The sequence below is a fragment of the Oncorhynchus clarkii genome, chromosome 17 (genome assembly GCF_045791955.1).
Source record: "Oncorhynchus clarkii lewisi isolate Uvic-CL-2024 chromosome 17, UVic_Ocla_1.0, whole genome shotgun sequence".
NCBI lineage: Eukaryota > Metazoa > Chordata > Actinopteri > Salmoniformes > Salmonidae > Oncorhynchus > Oncorhynchus clarkii.
The window spans coordinates 32,047,912-32,069,872 of NC_092163.1; the positions used below are offsets into that span (position 1 = coordinate 32,047,912).

Genomic DNA, 21,961 nt, shown 5'->3' on the forward strand with positions numbered 1-21,961 from the left:
CCCGCAGGTGAAGAAGCCGGATATGAAGGTCCTGGGCTGGCGTGGTTACACGTGGGCTGTGTTTGTGAGCCCAGTTGGACGTAATGCTAAATTCTCTAAAACGCATTGGAGGTAGTTTAAAAGCTCTGGTGGACATTCCTGCCGTCAGCATGCCAATTGCACGCTCCCTCAAAACTTGAGACGTGGTCTGTGACAAAACTGCACATTTTAGAGTGGCCTTTTATTGTCAGGGGATACAAGGTGCACCTGTGTAATGGTAATGCTGTAATTTGTGCACAAAATTTAAGAGAAGTACGTTTTTTTTGCATATGGGATATTTTATTTTGGCTTATGAAACATGGGACTAACACTTTACATGTTGCGTTTATATTTTTGTTCAGTATTCTATTAATCCTCTTATGGCTGCAATCCCCGTACAGGGATCAACATCAGGGGAAATTTCAGAGTGACAACTAGAAATACAACGTCGTAACATTAAACATTCTTGAAAATGCAAGTGTCTTACATCCTTCAAAAGATTAGGATCTTGGTAATCAAACTACATTTTCAGATTTAAAATAGCTATTACAGAGAACATAGATACCATGCTTTTGTTTGAGAAGAGCAATCAACAACAGAAACATTTTCCGCCATGACAGTTTTTACACATTCACATCTGAAGGTAAAATTATGACGTACATTCTGATATCTTGCTCTTATTTCTCTTCCTGAGGGACCCAGTGATCAAATGAAGTGCGGTTTTCTTTGATAAAATCCATTTTTATAGCCGAAATCGAAACATTTTGTAACCCGTTTGTGCCGTGAATTCCATCTCTATCAATTTTTTACGGAGCATTCGACGTAATTACACACAGTAAACCATGGTTTATCTAGTCATGGTTGGTTTCAGTGCATTCCTCTGGATGTTTGCAACACAGCCAAACGTCATTGTTTTTTTTTGCAGGGAGTATTGACTGAAGTGAACTGACAACGAGCAATGACTACCTTGCGCACCAATAATTTTAGCCAAGCTTCGTTGATTTACTGTATTTCTGCCCAATGACCACTGATCTACTTAAAATCTAGCTGGGTAGATAGCTAATGAGCTGAGGTAAACGCCAGTATGTAATGGTTTTGGGTTGGACCACCATTCCTTGTTTGTAAATGCACGCGCAACGAACTCCATTCTCGCCTTGACTATCAGAGGAGTTGCTGTGACGCTTGTTACGCACAGCAGTATTTTGTAAAGTTGTATTTTCAACGATTTCATTTAAGATATCATGGCGAATAAATCAGGAAAAGTGAAGTCAAAGTCTAAGTATACAGATTTGCACCAGATTATAGAAGAGATTGATCTGGAAAGTGAGACAGATGTTTTGTTTGAGGAATCTTTGAGTGTTATGATTAAAATATATATATACTGTATTTTGCAATTTGCAATGAGATGTGTGGTTTGTGTGTGTGTGTGTTTGTTGGTTTGTTTGGGTGTGTGTGTGTGCATATATATATGTATGTGTGTATGTGTATGTGTATGTGTATATGTATCTATATAGACTGCTCCAAAAAATAAAGGGAGCACATTTGGGCAACTTGTGTGGAACACCTGGGTGACTTCATGCTAAATGTCATGTAGCTCGCCCATTCCTGAAGTTATCACCAGCATCCTATCTGACTGTGTGGCTATTCTAGTACATGTGAAAGATGATGCTACAACAATACAAAACAGAAAACGTATGCTCTTTCTTTCTCTTTTCTTCCACCAGATATATATTCTTACATTCAATTAACATTTCCACAAACTTCAGAATGTTTCCATTCACATGATACCAAGAATATGCATATCCTTGCCTCTGGGGCTGAGCTACAGGCAGTTAGATTAGGGCATGTCTTCAGGCGGAAATTGAGAACAAAGGGATGCAGCCATAACAGGTTTTAAGGAGATCCTCCCCTACTTTTGTCCACGTTGGCTTGTGAACCCACAACCGTCTGGGCGCCATAAAAATTCCCGCATTGCCATGTACAAGACCAATAAGAGTTTCTAAACGGCATATCTAAGGCTCTAGCCTGTCCAAGAAGTGAGGGTAAATGGTAGACATGTTCTCTGCTATCCACTTTGTTTTAATTATTATTTTGGGTATAGGAGAGGGTCACTTGTTTTTTTTCAAGTGTTCAGGGAGGATTTTGGTCAAATATATTTACCTGAAGGGAGGTCCATCCATTTCATTTCAGAAAAGGTACGATAATCTCCATGTAACCCTTATTATAAAAAACGTTCACTCCCTTATAATTTCCATCATTTGTTAGTCAACTTGTCTATAATTAGACACATGCAGCTTCTCTTCTTCTATTATACACTGAGTGTACAAAACATTAAGGACACCTGCACTTTCCATGACACACAGACCAGGTGAAAGCTATGATCCCATATCGATGTCACCTGTTAAATCCACGTCAATCCATGTAGATGAAGGGGAGGAGACAGGTTAAAGGAGGACAGATTTAAGTGCTTTTGAACAGGGTGTGGTAGTAGGTGCAACGGTTTGTGACAAGAACTGCAACGCTGCTGGGCTTTTCACGCTCAACAGTTTCCTGTGTGTATCAAGAATGGTCCACCACCCAAAGGACACCTAGAAAACTAGACACAACTGTGGGAAGCATTGGAGTCAACATGGGCCAGAATCCTAGAAGACTAAAACCCTTGCTCACCTGAATGTCATAAATTGATAGAATGAATGCTTCAATCTAGTTAACATCTGTAAAGTTATGTCATCCATGCTTCTTTTAAGGAGCAAAGACGTTTGGGACCGGGGAGAAAATGCAATTAAAACCTTTTTTTTTTGTTCTGTGCATGACAATTTGATCGGTTGTAAGGAAATAGAATGCTGTGAAAACGACCCAACATCTGAAAAGATTTCAGTTTGGCTTGGATGCATATTTAGTCAGTGTCCAGAGTTCAGTTTCCATGATGTGCCATAGGCCTATTTGAAGTCCACATCTTTTGACTCTCGAATTTGTATAGCTCCTCACAATCCCTCAGATAACTTTTTGACGTCATGAAAAATATATCTGGTTTTTGGTTGAAATCTGATTGAACTACTGACCAGTTATCTAAAAGCTGCTCAATTAATAGACACCAATCTATATAAACATGTGCATAGTGTTTGTGGGCCCTACATGCATTGCATAGAAAACATTAGAACCATTACAATTAAATGAATGTTATTTTTCAGCAGGAGCTGCATGATTCAGCTTAGCACACTTGGCAAACAACAGCTGGCAGAGCACAACAAATTGCGTTAGGGTCTCGTAGCATATTGTACCCAGTCAACACTCGGGGGTCTCGGGCCTATTCCGTTTGAGACTCGGGGGACTCTGATTTGGGGGGCTTCTTGCGGGCCAAGTCTGGCAGAATCATTCAGGTAATGTCAGATTAACTTTTCAGAAGTAGGGCCATTTTATGTTTTTATTTGGCAGGTGATGAAATACCAATTTAAAAAACTAAGAATTTTGATATTTCACCTCCAAGTCAGATTTTGATAGGTAATTAAAAGCTATAATTTGTGACTGTCTCTGCAGTCATATAGCTATCAGAGATGGTCTCTAATTTAGAGAATCTCCGAATCTGTGCTTTTACTACAGGCTATGGCAATGTTTTCTGTTGTTGCAGTCCACCACAATTGAAAAGTGCACATTCACTTCCATTACATTTGTTCTAGGCTACCAGCCTGTAAAATAATCATGCACAATAATACAGGATTCACTGCTGTTAAAATGCAGTAAAACTGCAGTACAATTAAATAATGGTTGTTTAATTAATGATATCTGGTAAATTGCTGTGTGTGTTGGCTTCCAATGACCATCTTTCGTTGATGTTAATTTCTCAGTTTAATGTGTTGCACATTTTCTTCTGTTCCACTGAATGCAATTTTGATGTTCTATTATGTCCAACTACATTTGTTTTCTGATTTTTTTAAATTATACATAGGCCTGTCTTTTATTTCAATATCATACTACAATCCACCAGAATTTACAGAATCCTATTTTTATTCCATTTATTTCCATCAATAATTTGTACAAAATTATTGCACCCGAATTTGACCCCGAGAATATGACAATTATATTTTCCCTTAAAGATTTTAATGATTTAACAATGCGTGCAGTAATTATATTTTACATTCAGTAGCTAAATAAGGAGGTAGGCATATCAGTTCCAGCTAAAACTTGTATTGGAATCTGTTCCTCGCACAACAATAGTTCTTTGCTCGCAAGCAGCCTGCTTTTATCAACATTCTATACAGCATGTCGGGACAAAGCACAGAGTAAGCTACACAACACTGCTGGGAAACAACGCAGTTTCTTGAAATGTATGTTGTTGGGTTTTTATAGATTTGACTGCTAAATGGTAGTCTCTGTTCTCCAGCATTCTTGTTTTATAAGTAAAGTGCCAGTTTGTTGGGGAGAAGAGCATCAAGGAAAGTTTTGCTAGCTGGCTAATTTTAGCTAGCTAACGCAGGGGTGTCAAAGTCAAATGGACGGAGGGCCAAATAAAAAAATCAGCTACAAGACGAGGGCCGGACTGTTCGAATGTTCATTGAAAAATTTTTAAATGACGCATATAGTCTAGTGAACCTAATTGAACCTACTGAAAACCTAACAAATATATTACAATATGATCAGATAAATAAAGCAATATTTTCTTATGGCTCTGTCAGTAATCTTTAATTTTCAACAGACACAAAAGACAAATTTCCTTTATATAAATATCCCCATAACATGAACATTAAATGAAAGAAACCGGTATTCAAGGCACCATCAGTAGACTATATTTTCTATTTTAGCAAAAGTGGGCTAAATTTACTTCAAAGAAAAAACAATAATAGCAATTTTCTATCATCCACTCAACTGAAATATTTTTAAAATATAATTGGATTGAAATACAAAAAAATAAAGTGCAAAAATCTATTAATCAAAAACAACACTTTGTTTAAGGAGAAGTAACATGCAGTGAAAACAAATATTAAATTTTAACTTTTAAACTTGAACTGAGTAAAAACTCTAAATATGTGATTGCACAGTAATGTTCACTTGTTTGAGGTTGAGGGTGATACTTGGTGGTGTCCCATCTTTTCCACAAGTTCATCAATGTTCGGGGTAAGGCTCTGAGCTGAAGAAATCCTCAGAATTGAGTGGAGGTGTTCAGCAGTAAGTCGACTTCTGTGTGATGTTTTGTTCAGGTTCATCAAAGAAAACAGTTGTTCACACAGGTATGTGCTGCCAAACATAGACAACGTTTGAGCAGCCTGGATGCGCAGCTGGGGCATTGTGCCGGGGAGGAAACGGGCGAACTCCGCAGCACCCACTGCCGCATATTTTGCCCTCAGTGCATCATTGCATTGGAGGTCAATCAACTCCATTTGGAGGTTTGGTGGTGAGCTTTCCACGTCAACAGCAAATGGGTTACCGAGCAGTTCCAACCTGCTTTTTTGTGCTTCAAAGTCAGCAAATCGGCGTCGAAAGTCAGCGGCAAGCATACCTATTTTATCAGCCAACTGTGTGCTCGGGAACGCACTGGTAGAGAGCTTCTCTCATGGTCTGGCAGCTGGGAAAGTGGCTCAAATTTTCTTTCCGCATCTGCGTCTCCCACAGAGTCAGTTTGGTTTTAAATGCCTTCACTGTACTGTACATATCAGAGATGACACGATCCCGACCCTGCAGCTGCAAGTTTATTGCATTCAGATGACTCGTAATGTCACACAGAAAAGCCATTTCACACAGAAACATTTCGTCTCGGAGTTGTGTTGTGTCTTTCCCTTTGCTGTCCAAGAACAGACAAATCTCCTCACGAAGCTCGAAACATCTTTGAAGCACCTTTCCCTGGCTTAGCCATCGCACCTCTGTGTGATAAGGCAAATCACCATGCTCCGTTTCTAACTCCGTCAGAAATGCCTTGAACTGGCGGTGATTCAAACCTTTGGCTCTGATAAAGTTAACTGTGCGCGTGATGATGCTCATTACATGCTCCATTTTCAAGGCTTTACCGCACAACGCTTCCTGGTGTATGATACAATGATAAGCTGTCAGCTCACCTGTCGCGTTTTCCTCTTGCATCTTTTCCCGTATCTTCGCCACCAGTCCGCTCCTGTGTCCACACATCGCAGGTGCTCCGTCGGTTGTCAAACCCACGAGTTTTTCCCAAGGCAGCTCCATCTCATTTACACATCTTGACACCTCTTCATACAAATCATGCCCCGTAGTTGTGCCATGCATAGGACGTAAAGCCAAAAACTCCTCTGTCACGCTTAGGTTGTTGTCCACTCCGCGGATGAAAATTGACAACTGGGCAATGTCAGAAATGTCGGTGCTCTCATCCACAGCCAAGGAATATGCAATAAAATCTTTTCCCTTTTTCACAAGCTGCTCTTTTAGATTGATGGACAACTGGTCTACTCTCTCGGCAATGGTGTTTCTGCTCAGACTCACATTTAAAAAGAGTTGCCTTTTTTCTGGGCAAACTTCGTCACAAACTTTAATCATGCAGTTTTTGATGAAATCCCCCTCCGTAAATGGCCGGGCTGATTTAGCGATCTCTTCTGCCAAAATAAAACTGGCCTTGACAGCAGCCTGGCCTTGTGATTTGTCCATATTCTTGTTTTTGTCCGCGTGTTTCGTTTCATAATGTCGTCTCAGATTATACTCTTTCAGTACCGCCACACTTTCTCCACACAGAAGACACACAGGTTTTCCAGCTACCTTCGTGAACATATACTCCGACTCCCACCTTGTTTGAAACCCCCGGTTCTCAGTATCCACCTTCCGTTTTGCCATTTTTGATGGGTATCTGAAAGTTAATTTTACTGTGATGCTGACGACTGCTGTGCCAATAAATATTGAAATGAAGCAGCCTACTGCTCGGTGCGTCACCTTTGCATTGTGGGAAATGTAGTATTGGTGCGTGTAAAAGATCTGCGGGCTGCCGGCTTGCTGCGGGCCGGTTCTAATAATAAATCAAGATCATCCCAGGGGCCGTAAAAAACCTTCTTGCGGGCCGGATGTGGCCCGCGGGCCTTGACTCTGACATATGTGAGCTAACGTTAGCTCTCTGGCAAATCCTCCATGGACTTGTTAAGTTTTCATTTTTACCTGGTGTAACTTATTGACATTTTGATCTGTTTAGTTAATGACAGTAAATATGTGTGTTTCTCTCTTTCTGTGTGTGTGTGTGTGTGTGTGTGTGTGTGTGTGTGTGTGTGTGTGAGGGATGATCATAGCTTCTAGAAAAGATTGTGACCATGTCAACATTGTGTCATGCTAGCTACTGTATGTGTGTGAGAGAGATGGTTAATGATTACACATACACAACCGTTCAAAAGTTTGGGGTCACTTAGAAATGTCCCTTGTTTTCCATGAAAACATACAGGAAGTTAGTTGCAAAATGAATAGGAAATAGAGTCAAGATGTTGACAAGGTTTTAAATAATGATTTTTAATTAAATAATAATTGTGTCCTTCAAACTTTGCTTTCGTCAAAGAATCCTCCATTTGCAGCAATTACAGCCATGCAGACCTTTGGCATTCTAGTTATCAATTTGTTGAGGTAATCTGAAGAGATTTCATCCCATGCTTCCTGAAGCACCTCCCACAAGTTGGATTGGCTTGATGGGCACTTCTTACGTATCATACTGTCAAGCTGCTCCCACAACAGCTCAATAGGGTTGAGGTCCGGTGACTGTGCTGGCCACTCCATTATAGACAGAATACTAGCTGACTGCTTCTTCCCTAAATTGTTTATGCATAGTTTGGAGCTGTGCTTTGGGTCATTGTGCTTTGGGTCACTCCAATTAAGCACCTTCCACAGGGTATGGCATGGCGTTGCAAAATGGAGTGATAACCTTCCTTCTTCAAGATCCCTTTTACCCTGTACAAATCTCCCACTTTTACCACCACCAAAGCACCCCCAGATCATCACACCATGCTTGACAGATGGCGTCAAGCACTCCTCCAGTATCTTTTTTTTCTTCTGCATCTCACGAATGTGTCTTTGTGATCCGAACACCTCAAACTTAGATTTGTTTGTCCATAACACCTTTTTCCAATCTTCCTCTGTCCAGTGTCTGTTCTTTTGCCCATCTTAATATTTGATTTTTATTGGCCAGTCTGATATATGGCTTTTTCTTTGCAACTCTGCTTAGAAGGCCAGGATCCCGGAGTCGCCTCTTCACTGTTGATGTTGAGACTGGTGTTTTGCATGTACTGTTTAATGAAGCTGCCAGTTGAAGACTTGTGAGGCATCTGTTTCTCAAACTAGACACTAATGTACTTGTCCTCTTGCTCAGTTGTGCACCCGTGCCTCCCACTCCTCGTTCTATTCTGGTTAGGGCCAGTTTGCGCTGTTCTGTGAAGTAGTACACAGTATTGTACGAGATTTTCAGTTTCTTGGCAATTTCTCACATGGAATAGCCTTCATTTCTCAGAACAAGAATAGACTGACAAGTTTCAGAAGGTCTTTGTTTGTCAATTTTGAGTCTGTAATCGAACCCACAAATGCTGATGCTCCAGATACTCAACTAGTCTAAAGGCCAGTTGTATTGCTTCTTTAATCAGGTTTCAGTTTTCAGCTGTACTAACATAATCGCAAAAAGGTTTTCTAATGATCAATTCACCTTTTAAAAAGATGAACTTGGATTAGCTAACACAACGTGCCATTGGAACACAGGAGTGATGGTTGCTGATAATGGGCCTCTGTACGCCTATGTAGATATTCCATTTAAAAAATCTGCCGGTTCCAGCGACAATAGTCATTTACAACATGAACAATGTCTACACTATTTCTGATCAATTTGATGCTATTTTTAAGGACCAAAACAATTGAATTTCTTTCACAAACAAGCACATTTCTTCTTTTTTTTTACCCCTTTTTCTCCCCAATTTCATGGTATCCAATTGTTTTTAGTAGCTACTATCTTGTCTCATCGCTACAACTCCCGTTCGGGCTCGGGAGAGACGAAGTCATGCGTCCTCCAATACACAACCCAACCAAGCCGCACTGCTTCTTAACACAGCGCGCATCCAACCCGGAAGCCAGCCGCACCAATGTGTCGGAGGAAACACTGTGCACCTGGCAACCTTGGTTAGCACGCACTGTGCCCGGCCTGTGTTTCCTCCAACACATTGGTGCTTACGGGTTAAGTGGGCATTGTGTCAAGAAGCAGGGTGGCTGGGTTGTGTTTCGGAGGACACACGCCTCTCCGTACGGGAGTTGCAGTGATAAGACAAGACTGACCAATTGGATACCACGAAACTGGGGAGAAAACTGGTTGAAAAAATACATAAAATAAACATTTAAGAATATGTTGTAGATATAAACGTTATATTGGTGACTACGGAAACAAATATAAAGTTAATGAGTAATGTTTTCAATATCCACATTTTTCCTCTGCAATACTTTTTACAGTAGGTAGGTAATAAGCTGTGGTCATTACCAGGTTATGATGAGGTCTTTAACTATGACCAGTAGGCTACATAATATAGCACATAAGATAGTGGTCAGAATATTGACCAGCTGGTCGTATGGTGGTCTGAAAAATATGCCATATTCTGGCCAGTAAAAAAAAAAAAAAAAAAAACGTCATTTTTCAACCAGTTTGCGACCAGAATAAGATGTCATACTGATTGATGTCTTTTCAACCAGGTTTTGCCCACTGGGTTCTCGGTGTGGCCAGTCTACTTTTCTTGGGTAAAATGCTAGATTAACTTTAAGCAAAACATTAGGAAATGTTACATTCTTTCTACGATAAACATTAGAAATGTATTTGATGGCCATGCCTCGTTTTTGCCACAAAGACCTTGCTTTTTCATTGTAAATTCATTTACTTCTGTGGCTGCCAGCCAAATAGAATTGCATTTCTGTTGTCATCTGATGAAAAGGAAGCTATTGTCTGCCAAATTTTTTGCAGTAATGTATTTTCTGTGAAGGAAACCTATAGTTGCATGTCCCTGATCACTCTACAGAGGCAAAAAAACAACAACTTAGCTTTCAATATAAAATGTGACCCTTTCAATAAACATCTGGACTCTCCTGCTCCCGCTTTCTCCCATTTACAAACACACGGCTGGCTCAACTGTTCTGGGCAACTACGGTAAGCTTCATAAAGTAAAATAATGTGACAGGTGCAAAGAAGAACGCAATCTGCTTTATCTCCTAATGTATTGCAAAGTTTACTGCAGGCAGCAACAAATATAGACATTTATTGAATAACGTAATAGTTTCAACGGTATTGAAAAACCATCCCGTGGCTATTTCCAAATACCCCGGTATACGGTACACCGCCCAAGCCTAATCAGTCATTTTTACCCAAGTGCCGCTAGGGCTGGGCGATATTGCCAAAATATTATATCACAGTATATTTTTTAAATTGGACGGTAATGATGGTATTTTACTGTATTTTTAATTTTTGAATAATACAAGTTCTACATTTGCTTTATGAGTAGTGAGTGATCCTAGGGTGGCAACACATACACTCTAAGTGATATCAATGAGTCTTTCTCCATTCTGATTGTATTATACTGTTCAATTTGATTTTAACCAAAACCAATTTCAGCACTTTTATAATTTCTGTATTTCCTGCACTCAATTGCATGGGTGGAAAAAGTACCCAATTGTCATATTTGAGTAAAAGTAAAAATATGTTAATAGAAAATGGCTCAAGTAAAAGTCACCCAGTAAAATACTACTTGAGTAAAAGTCTAAAAGTATTTGGTTTTAAATATACTTAAGTATCAAAAGTAAAAGTATCAATAATTTCAAATTCCTTAGATTAAGCAAACCAGACAGCAGACATAATTTACAAACAAAGCATTTGTGTTTAGTGAGTTCTCCAGATCAGAGATGACCAGGGATGTTCTCTTGACAAGTGTGTGAATTGGACCATTTTCCTGTCCTGCTAAGCATTCAAAATGTAACGAGTACTTTTAGGTGTAAGAAAAAATGTATGGAGTAAAAAGTTGTTAAGGGATTTTTATGAATAATGACTAAATTATGTATACATTTCAATCAGAACTATGACTAAACAGAATACTACTATGTTACTGTATGGATGTATGAATCTTATTATAATCATAATACTGAATGTAATGTGTGTAGTTTTCATCCAGAATTAGAAGGACTGTATGTTCCTTGTTAGAAACGGATGGAGCGATTGTCAGACTGGCTGGAATGCTGTGTTCCTTACAGGACATCCTGTCTCTACACAGGGAGAAGAGAGACCTTATGCTAGTAGTAGATTATTTAACAGGTGGTGGACAATGTGGAAAGGCTTGTGAACTATACTGCCATTGTATCGGAGTTGAGGAAGGACAGAATAAAACCTGTGACGTCATTTTTTGTATAAAACCTGATGTAAATTGAACTATGATCAGTACTCTCGAGAATAAAAACTATTGATTGATTTTGAGACTGGTCTCTGTCCATTTTATGCAAATAAGTATTTTACAAATTCTTAGAAATGGGCAGAGTGTTTTAATTGAATTGGTTGTTAAACATATAGGAATATAATTCCTTTAACAAAAGTACAGTATTTTGTTAAGGAATGTAGTGAAGTAAAATTTGTCAAAAATAAAAATAGTAATGTAAAGTACAGATACCAAAAAAGAAAACGTAAGTAGTACTTGAAAGTATTTTTACACCATTGCTCAATTGAGATAATTTCCACACTGCCACGTAAGGCTGCACGATATGGGCAAATAATCTAGGACTTATTTTCAACCAAATGTTGCAATTGAAATTTGACTTGCAAATTAGAATTAAAGCAAAACTGTTGGACTCATGGAAATAGTATGACTATTCTAATTCTATAGTTAAGACTATAATAGTGGGCACTTTGAATACAGTGTTTGAGATGACAAGGAATTAAAATGCCAGGGAGGAGTTGTTGTGACAGGGTAGGAAATAAGTGTTTCATAGGGGACCCTATAAACTTTGGCTACATTGCATGTTCTCTTAGCTACTTCATGTAGCTAACATATTCTTGCTTTGCATAGTCCTCTTTGATTTAGAAGATACTGTTGCACAAACAACATGCTGATTTAGGTCTCCATTATCAGGATGTATCAGCTAGCTACGTTTGCTCTTACTCAGTACATTTATTTGCTATCTAGCTAGCTAGCTATTAGCATTAGCGGCTAACAATTAGCATCTCACAAGATTTAGGGCAACTTGCTAAGAAAATACAAACTAGCTGTTTGCTGATGTAAGTGTAGCCGATGTGATATGGCTAGCTAGTTAGTGGTGTTGCGCGCTAATAGTGTTTCAATCGGGTGACGTCACTCGCTCTGAGACCTGAAGTAGTTGTTCCCCTTGCAGAGGGCCTTGGCTTTTGTGGAGCGATGGGTAACGATGCTTCGAGGGTGGCTGTTCTCGATGTGTACAGAGGGTCCCTGGTTCGAGCCCAGGTAGGGGCGAGGAGAGGGACGGAAGCTATACTTTTACATTGATGCTGTTGACCCGGATTACTGGTTGTTGCGGAAAAGGAAGAGGTTGAAAGGGGGGTGAGTGTAACCGATGTGAAATGGCTAGCTAGTTAGCGGTGGTGCGCGCTAATAGCGTTTCAATCGGGTGACGTCACTCGCTCTGAGACCTGAAGTAGTTGTTCCCCTTGCTCTGCAAGGGCCGTGGGGCGATGGGTAACGATGCTTCGTGGGTGTCAGTTATGTATGTGTGCAGAGGGTGCCTGGTTTGAGCCCAAGTAGGGGCAAGGAGAGGGACTGAAGCAATACTGTTACATAAGAAACAGACCAATAGTGTCATTATAGAATGCTAGTGGATTTATATTAAGAAGCAAAGTGAAAACAGCATTGTCCTCATCAACATTGTTGCATGTGCTGCATTGACCTTTCAGACTGAACGCAAGTATCTGTGGTTGAGGAACATCAAATGCGCTCCTTATGTGACAAGGGGTGTGGCTAGGTCTGTGTGGAAAGTGGCACAGAGAGAAAGAGCGGAGAGAGATGACTCAAGTAGTGAAGTAAACTATAACAATTGACATTACACCTGGCGTATCACATTTAACAACCAAACATTCAAATACCGGTATAGAAGGTAAAGTAAAAACCCAAACCGGTCCCTGCATCAATACCGGTATATCATAAAATACGGTATACCGCCCAGCCCTATACAGTGCCGCTACTGGACAAAGCCTGGAGCCTATAGAAAAAGTTTCTGACTCTCACATTACTGAAACCAGAAACCCACAACTGTGCTCTACCAACAATATTAAGTTGCATTGGTTAACCGGGGTCTTAGCCAAGCAAATTCATATTCAATTCAGGAGGGGGGAACCTTTGTCTGACTTTGCATTACAACTCACTTTTTAACAGCAAAATATAGATAAGTGAGCTTTGTGAGTTCTGTAAAAGGAGTCTCTTAATTTCACACAAGTCAAACTGGCAACTTAGGGGGGAGAAAAAGTAAGTAGGACCAACATTTTCACAGAATTAAAGTAAACAACTAAAAATGAGAGCTGAGGAAGGGGATAAACAAGAACAACAAATCCCCTCTTAGAAGATTTAGACTAGAAGCGGAGCTGAGTAAATAATACTCAAATGCAAGGGCCTGTTATTTCCTGTGGCATGCAGGGTGGTGTATGTCGGAATTTAGGAGAGAGCTTCAAGAGGGTGACGGAGAGGATTGTTATCTTTTGGGCGGGTAGGACAGTAGCAACATAGGTCTTGGTTTCCAGCAGTTGCGTCTTTATAGACCACACACAAAAGACAGAGTGGGCCTTCACCTTCCAAATACAGGAAAGCCCACTCCACTCAAATTGGAAATATGCTTGCAACCAACCATCACCAGCCCAACATTGCATGACTACAGGAATGTTTACCTTTACCAAGTCAGTTAAAGAACAAATTCTTATTTTGTAACATGTAACAGCAGTTACTTTGTGATGTGCTTATTAGTCCATAGTAAAAGGACGCTCTGGTTGTAAATGTATAACAATAGGCACAATACCATTCAACAGCCACATCCTCACATTGTTGTTATGACAAGTCACTCACTCATATGTTACATGAGCACAGAACATATGGATTCTCCACAATGGGCCATAGTGGGTGTGGAGAGACTAAATACTATGGCTTTACTTGCTAAAACCAGCTACCTTGCTAATGAGGAGTGAATGGATTTGTAGATTCAAGCCACAGGTCTGTTCCTTTTTTATAGTGCAGCGCTCTTCTTTTGTGTAGGAAGAAGTGCTAGAAGGGCACTTCCTTTAACTCTTCTTGCAGCTGTTGTGCACTTCTCTTAAAATTCAGCCTGGATGATGGAAACAATTCACCAACATACAGTATCACTAGTGCTTACATTAATATAAATTCTGCAGTGACTCCAGTGCTGAGTATGGGGGGGGGGGGGGGGGGGTGCATAGACGCATTACTGACAAAAAAACAGGATGGCGACGCCTCATACTACGTTAGTAACTCGTAATAAAAACGGCTCTATTTAACACAGATTATTCCATTGTAGTAGTTTGTTCATGGGTCATGTGCTAATCTCATTTCACTTCAAAATAGATACCTCGGTGGTGCTGTTCGTTTTTTGCGTACAACTAAAAAACAGAGGATTACACAAAATATAGTTTTTTCCAATACAGCACAATGTCGTATAGCTTTGCAACAATTTTCACAACGTTCGTTAACGGGGCCATCCAATCTTTCTTTTCAAGATCCTCGAAGAAAACTTTTATGAACACGTCATTCACATAGCGGGTTTCTCGTAACTTCTATGCAGTTGACTATCTCCCATAGCGTTCATAGGGCGGATACATTTTGAAAATTCGAATGAAACTAATATGAAACTAATATACCTATAGTTTACTTACTATAATATTTTTTTTCCTTCCGAAATCGTATATAAAGTAAACTACGTGACTTCTCAAAGTTGAAACATTGTAACTTTGTATGAAAACGTTCTACCCTTTGTATGATGGCTACACAACACATTCGATACTACGTCTTCCCCGTTTTTGAGTCATTTCTACAAAGGCAAATAGTCACACGAAAAGGAGACATACTTACATAGTGCGGGACGACAGCTCAGCAGCCTAACTGTTTTTGGTAAAGCATGACCAGAAGGTACATGAGGTCTGGGTGCTTATTTGCCCTGCCTCCAATTTCGTGTGCGAGCGCTCACGCGTGCGTGGATGTTTCAGAAATAGCCATTGAGAAACGCAAAATGTTTATCATGGTTTTACGACTGACTCATTTTCCCTTGGTAGCCTAACGTCTGAGTTAGGTTATTTAAGTTACTTTTCCATGAGTCTCATAAAAAAATCAGTTTATAACTGTGGCAATGAACACAACAAAATCAAAATTTTTAACACAGGGTATCTTTTGTCTGGCAGCAAACATTTACTACAGGCTATGGTGTATCCATTACCATATCTTCACTAGCATCACTTGTTTTCTCAATTCTTTTAATCGCTTTTGCATAGGAGATTCGATTGAGGTGGCAAAAGTTAGAGCGGGCAATCTCCTTCACCCTTACAGGGCACTCCAGGAACTCAGGATCATGATCCCCACCACAATTGCAACACCGTCATCCTTCTACACACCGTTCTTCAGTATACACTGTTCGTCTGCACACACTTGAAACATGGCCAAATATTTTACAATTCTTACACTGCATTGGTTTGGGGACTAAATATCTTACAACGTATCTTACAGAACCAAGCTTCGCATGTGTAGGTATTTGCTCTTTATCAAAGAACAATATTCACCCAGCAGGTCAGACGCCGGGCACTAACCCCACCAGGAATTCTATTCAGGTATTCAACCTGAGTATCTGTCGTCACCACTGAGATGACTCCTTTGACGGGTGCTCCACTCCGAAGTTCAAAACACAACACTTCTGTTGTTTTTTGAGGCCCACTGCAATCTTCCTCTACTCTTAAGAAATACAATTAATCAAAATAAAGTCACTCGGACAGACTCCACTTTTCCAAGCGCATACTTCACCATTTCAACACCTCAAACGGGTTTCCCACAAATGCATCCTTACTCAACAAACCCATCCCATCAAGAAGCGATTCATTATCACTCACACACATATCCTCCACTCCAACAGTTCCAGTACTACTGTTGTTCTTTGAGGACATTCGTCTTCGCCAAATTTGCTCGACGCGCTGCTTGATTCAAACTCCGCATTCACTTCTGCCATCATCCCACCAAGCCTCCTGAAACAGAGCTTTCATACACAGCCCTTGATAGCTAGCCTGTCTCTTATTCCACTCCTTCCATCCTCCATGCTCCTTTCTCACTTGGCAGATCGCATCCAACTTTTAGGTGCATACACCGCCACCTACTGAACTATGACTGTGTGAGGTCATACACCACCACCTACTGAACTATGACTGTGAGGTCATTCACGGCCTACCTTCTGAACTATGACTGTGTGAGGTCATACACCACCACCAACTGAACTATGACTGTGTGAGGTCATTCACGGCCTACCTACATTAAATTCTTGATACAGTAATACAATATTGGGAAAAAAGGAAAAAAGCCCTTCTAACTATTAACCCTCTCTAAAAAAACATCACAGCATTCCACTATTTTACCCTATCTAATCCTACTCCAGACCAATGGTCTGAGAGGACAGAGCACTACCACTCAACCCCCCCTGCTACTGTTCTGCAGTAAATCGTCACAATCCCAAGTACTTCTCTATGAATGCTAAAAAGCCTACATTAATGAAGGACATGATCTTCCCATCACTCTCTCTTGGTCGCTGCCTATCCACAGGAATACTCTCAGTATCCCTCACCCTGCCCCCATCTTCCTCTACCTCTCTCTTCAATGCTTTGTCATACAACACTTTCTGTACTACTCTTGCAACCTCAACCTGACTTTCTCTCACCGGACACCACGGAGCTCCAGCCACATGGGCACTCCCACATTCTATCACAAACAACTTTCTCCAACGATACTGCACATTCCTTCGTCTCATGCCTCCTTGTACACTTCTCACATCTAGGAATCTCCCTCCTACACACTGCTGTAACATGCCCATAAACTTGACAGCTAAAACACTAGTATTTTCGGAACAAAAGCTCTCAAGGAATAACTTACACTTCCTTACTTGACCTTGTCCGGCAAAGACTCTACATCAAAACTCAGCAGGACAGACATTATCTTCTCCGTTTCCCCACCCTCTCCAACGGATCTGTGTCGCACCAAACGGCAGGCATCACAGACACCGGGAATCTTCCATTTATACTGATCCTCCTCAACACTTATTGCCACCCTCGTTGTTACTCCTTTCAATGGCGCCCTGCTCCGGAGAGCCAAAGCAAGTCACATTTCTTGTCCCTAATCATGTGGTCCAGAGTGCCCTTTCCCTCTGGACTGAAGAAACAAAATAAATCATCACTAATCCACTCTGAGTTACTCTCACCAACTCAACAGTCCCCCCCAACCTCTTCTCCACCCATCCTGACACCACATATGGATCAGCCAAAATGCAAGGATCCATTCTCTCCACAAACCTCACTCCCACTGTGCCATAATTATGTCAACAAATCATGGCCACTTTTGCTAAGCTCTATGTGCAAATCGCCCCTCTGCCCCCTTCGCTTCACTTCATTGAATGGGGCTTCATCGCCCCCAACTTGTTCAAAGGATCACGGGCCCTACACGGATTGACGATGCCTCCACAGCCAAAGATCCCGCCGAAGGACCCTAGAGCTAGTGTGTGGTCGGACTAGGTGCTTGGAGTTCGTCGGTCCCCAAGTCTGCACCAGTAACGCTAGCTTGGTGTGCAGTGACCGGTGGTGGTGAGTATAACCAGAGATACTGGAATATATTCACCTCTCTGGTATAATTTAGCTAGCAATGTTAGATAACATTATTACTGGTTATGTAGGTAGCCATCTTTTGATAAAGCAAGGCAGGCTAGCTAACATTAGCTAGCGAGGCAGGCTAGCTATCGTTTTAGCTAACGTTAGCGTACCTCGTTATAACTTAGTTAGGTCGTAGCTCATACTTTTATTGTGTATTGTCTAGATACGGCTGGTTATGTAAAATTATCATTTGATAATGCTAGCAAGACAGGCTTGCTAGCTAACGTTCGCCTACAAGTCAGATTTGGAAGTTAGTTCGTAGCTCATACAAGTGTATTCTGTATTGTCTAGAGCAAAAATAAATAATTGATGCAGCTACGGTGGTAGCTAACTCATGTCTGAGTCTGACTAATACAGTGAACTAGGAGCAACAAACGCTAATGGTGTCACCAGTCTAAATATAATCCAATCTGGAGCTACCGTCAGTCTACATCTGTAAAGCATAGAATTAGGGGTTCCACTAGTTACCACAGCCACAAAGTCAAAATTGTACAAATGTTGTAAAAATAAATGTAAACAAAAATTTGCTTTTTGGTATTAATTTAAGGTTAGGCTTAAGGTTGGAAGTGTGGTTTAGGTTAGGTTTAAAATCATATTTTAAGAGGAGAAATTTTAGAAATAGGTGTTTTTTTATAACTTTTATTTTATTGGCTGTGGTAATTAATGACGACCTAGAATTAGCTTGACCCAAGTTACTGCCCTAATGACACAGATGGCTTTAGCAACAATAGTAATATGTGTTATGTGAAAAGTTGTAGAAAAAAATACCCGGTTTGATAAACTAGTAGGTTAATTACCCAGCCAAGCAGATGGTTGTAAAGTGCATTATAAAAAATATTTGTCCTTTCTTTATAACAAGATGCAATTTACCACATGGTTGTCTATTGTATCACCCTGTCACAGGCCCTCACAGTCAACATCACCTCATAAGATGAGGAAGTACATTGCTTATGAGGATTGCCTTCTGCAGTTGTTTGAGAGATGTCCAGTTTACAGCTGAACATGCAACATAGAGAAGACCAACAATGGGACCCTCTGCATTTGAGCTGTTCAGTCTGTGTCATTATTTTAGTTTTTATCGTATGTTTGTTGTGTAGTAAATACTTCAGCTTTTATTTTCATTGTATTTTATATATTTTTTAATTTATTGTAAAGTGCATTGCATTCCAAGTCTGAAATGTGCTGTATAAATAAAGTTTGATTTGATTTGATCACGCAGACATGCCCTCGCTGTGAGCATTCCTATAAATGGAACAGGGTGGCATCTGACCTGGTCAAAGGTCAAAACAGTTTTGAGTTTTGTCCCAACTCACCTTCATAAACTAGCCTGGTGGAACCAGCCTGATCACTATGTTTGCCATTCTATTTCACTTCACATATCATGACATCTGAAGTGAAATAGAAAGGTGAATGCAGCAATCAGGTTCGTTCCACCGTGCTAATCATAACTACGTTGCCATGCCCATCAATGGGGCGCTGGCAAACACCTCATCTACTGCCTCACCTCTTGCCTACTCACCAATGGTAGTAACTGGGGAGACCAGAATTAGGTAGGTTCAGTCTGACCTGTTCAAACTTCAACATAGTATATATTTGTTTGTCAGATATCAGCTATCTTAACTGCCATTGGTAATAGAACAGTGACTGTGTTCACAGATGCATCTATGGAGCCATCGGTTGGAGACTTGCAAGACGATGTGATGGAATCCTGACCGACATACAGGCTTAATACTGACCTCTGACATGTTTGCTAAGGTGGCCCTATTACCACCCCAAAAACTGTCCATAGGCACAGTATTTGTATCGTCTGGGAATTTTTTATTTTATTTAATTTTTTACCTTTATTTAACTAGGCAAGTCAGTTAAGAACAAATTCTTATTTTCAATGACGGCCTAGGAACAGTGGGTTAACTGCCTTGTTCAGGGGCAGAACGACAGATTTGTACCTTGTCAGCTCGGGGGTTTGAACTTGCAACCTTCTAGTCCAACGCTCTAACCACTAGGCTACCCTGCCGCCCCGAAGGTGAAGGTGAAAGTTTCAAATGGATAAATTAGCAGAACAATGTTTTTATGGTGTTATGTAAAGGTTAGGGTTAACCCTTTATTCTACATGGACCTGTTACAAAAAATGGTGTTTAACCAGATACAATGCTATTTCACAGTAAACAAATTGACAGACTTTCAGCACACATATAGGGAAGGACACTCAACAAACACAACAGTTACACAAATGACTGATGATTGGCTGAGAGAAATTGATGATAAAATGATTGTGGGGGCTGTCTTGTTAGACTTTAATGCAGCTTTTGACATTATCGATCATAGTCTGCTGCTGGAAAACGTATGTGTTATAGCTTTACACCCCCTGCTATAATGTGGATAAAGAGTTACTTGTCTAACAGAACACAGAGGATGTTATTTAATGGAAGCCACTCAAACATAATCCAGGTAGAAGCAGGAATTCCCCAGGGTAGCTGTTTAGGCCCCTTGCTTTTTTTCAATCTTTACTAACGACATGCCACTGGCTTTGAGTAAGGCCAGTGTGTCTATGTATCCTACCGATCCTCGACTTCGGCGATGTCATCTACAAAATTGCTTCCAACACTCTACTCAGCAAACTGGATGCAGTTTATCACAGTGCCATCCGTTTTGTCACTAAAGCACCTTATACCACCCACCACTGCGACCTGTATGCTCTAGGCGGCTGGCCCTCGCTACATATTCGTCGCCAGATCCACTGGCTCCAGGTCATCTACAAGTCCATGCTAGGTAAAGCTCCGCCTTATCTCAGTTCACTGGTCACGATGGCAACACCCACCCGTAACACGCGCTCGAGCAGGTGTATCTCACTGATCATCCCTAAAGCCAACACCTCATTTGGCCGCCTTTCGTTCAAGTTCTCTGCTGCCTGTGACTGGAACGAATTGCAAAAATCGCTGAAGTTGGAGACTTTTATCTCCCTCACCAACTTCAAACATCTGCTATCTGAGCAGCTAACCGATCGCTGCAGCTGTACATAGTCTATCGGTAAATAGCCCACCCATTTTTACCTACCTCATCCCCATTTATTTTATTTTATGCTCTTTTGCACACCAATATCTCTACCTGCACATGACCATCTGATCATTTATCATTCCAGTGTTAATCTGCAAAATTGTAATTATTCACCTACCTCCTCATGCCTTTTGCACACAATGTATATAGACTCTCCTTTTTTCTACTGTATTATTGACTTGTTAATTGTTTACTCCATGTGTAACTCTGTGTTGTCTGTTCACACTGCTATGCTTTATCTTGGCCAGGTCGCAGTTGCAAATGAGAACTTGTTCTCAACTAGCCTACCTGGTTAAATAAAGGTGACATTTTTTTTTTTAAACTGAAAAGACTTAAACACCACCGGAATGGGTAGCAAGGAATAAGTTAGTCCTAAATATTTCCAAAACTAAAAGCATTGTGTTTGGACCAAATCATTCACTAATCCCTAAACCTCAACTACATCTCGTAATGAATAATGTGGAAATTGAGCAAATTGAGGCGACTAAACTGCTTGGAGTAACCCTGGATAAACTGTCATGGTCAAAACATATTGATACAACAGTAGCTAAGATGGGGAGAATTCTGTCCATCATAAACGCTGCTCTGCCTTCTTAACACTATCAACAAGATTTTGTCGCACCTTGACTACTGTTCAATCGTGTCGTCAGGTGCCACAAAGAGGGACTTGGAAAAATTGCAATTGGCTCAGAACTGGGCAGCACGGCTTGCCCTTAAAAGTACACGGAGAGATAACATTAATGACATGCAAGTCAATCTCTCCTGGCTCAAAGTGGAACTGAGATTGACTTCCTCATTACTTGTTTTTGTAAGAGGTGTTGACAAGCTGAAGGTACCGAGCTGTCTGTTTAAAATACTAGCACACAGCTCGGACACCCATGCATACCCCTCAAGACATGCCACCAGAGGTCTCTTCACAGTCCCCAAGTTCAGAATAGACTATGGGAGGCGCACAGTACTACATAGAGCCATGACTACATGGAACTCTATTCCACATCAGGTAACTGATGCAAGAAGTAGAATCAGATTTAAAAAGCA

General features: G+C 40.6%; 1 protein-coding gene across 5 annotated transcripts in view; it reads right to left on the bottom strand.

The window, feature by feature from the left end:
* The window catches only part of LOC139370705 (CMP-N-acetylneuraminate-beta-galactosamide-alpha-2,3-sialyltransferase 2-like), a 67,679-nt gene that overhangs the window by 33,149 nt on the left and 12,569 nt on the right, over nt 1-21,961 (bottom strand). The window contains exon 1 of one of the 5 annotated variants that reach the window (XM_071110344.1): nt 15,048-15,227. The exons of 1 other annotated variant lie outside the window; for it this stretch is intronic. The gene's annotated coding sequence lies outside the window, so the exon portion shown is untranslated. Of the gene's footprint in view, nt 1-14,131; nt 14,287-15,043; nt 15,228-21,961 lie in introns of those variants that run through there. 3 more of the 5 variants (XM_071110348.1, XM_071110345.1, XM_071110349.1) reach the window with 3 other exon arrangements.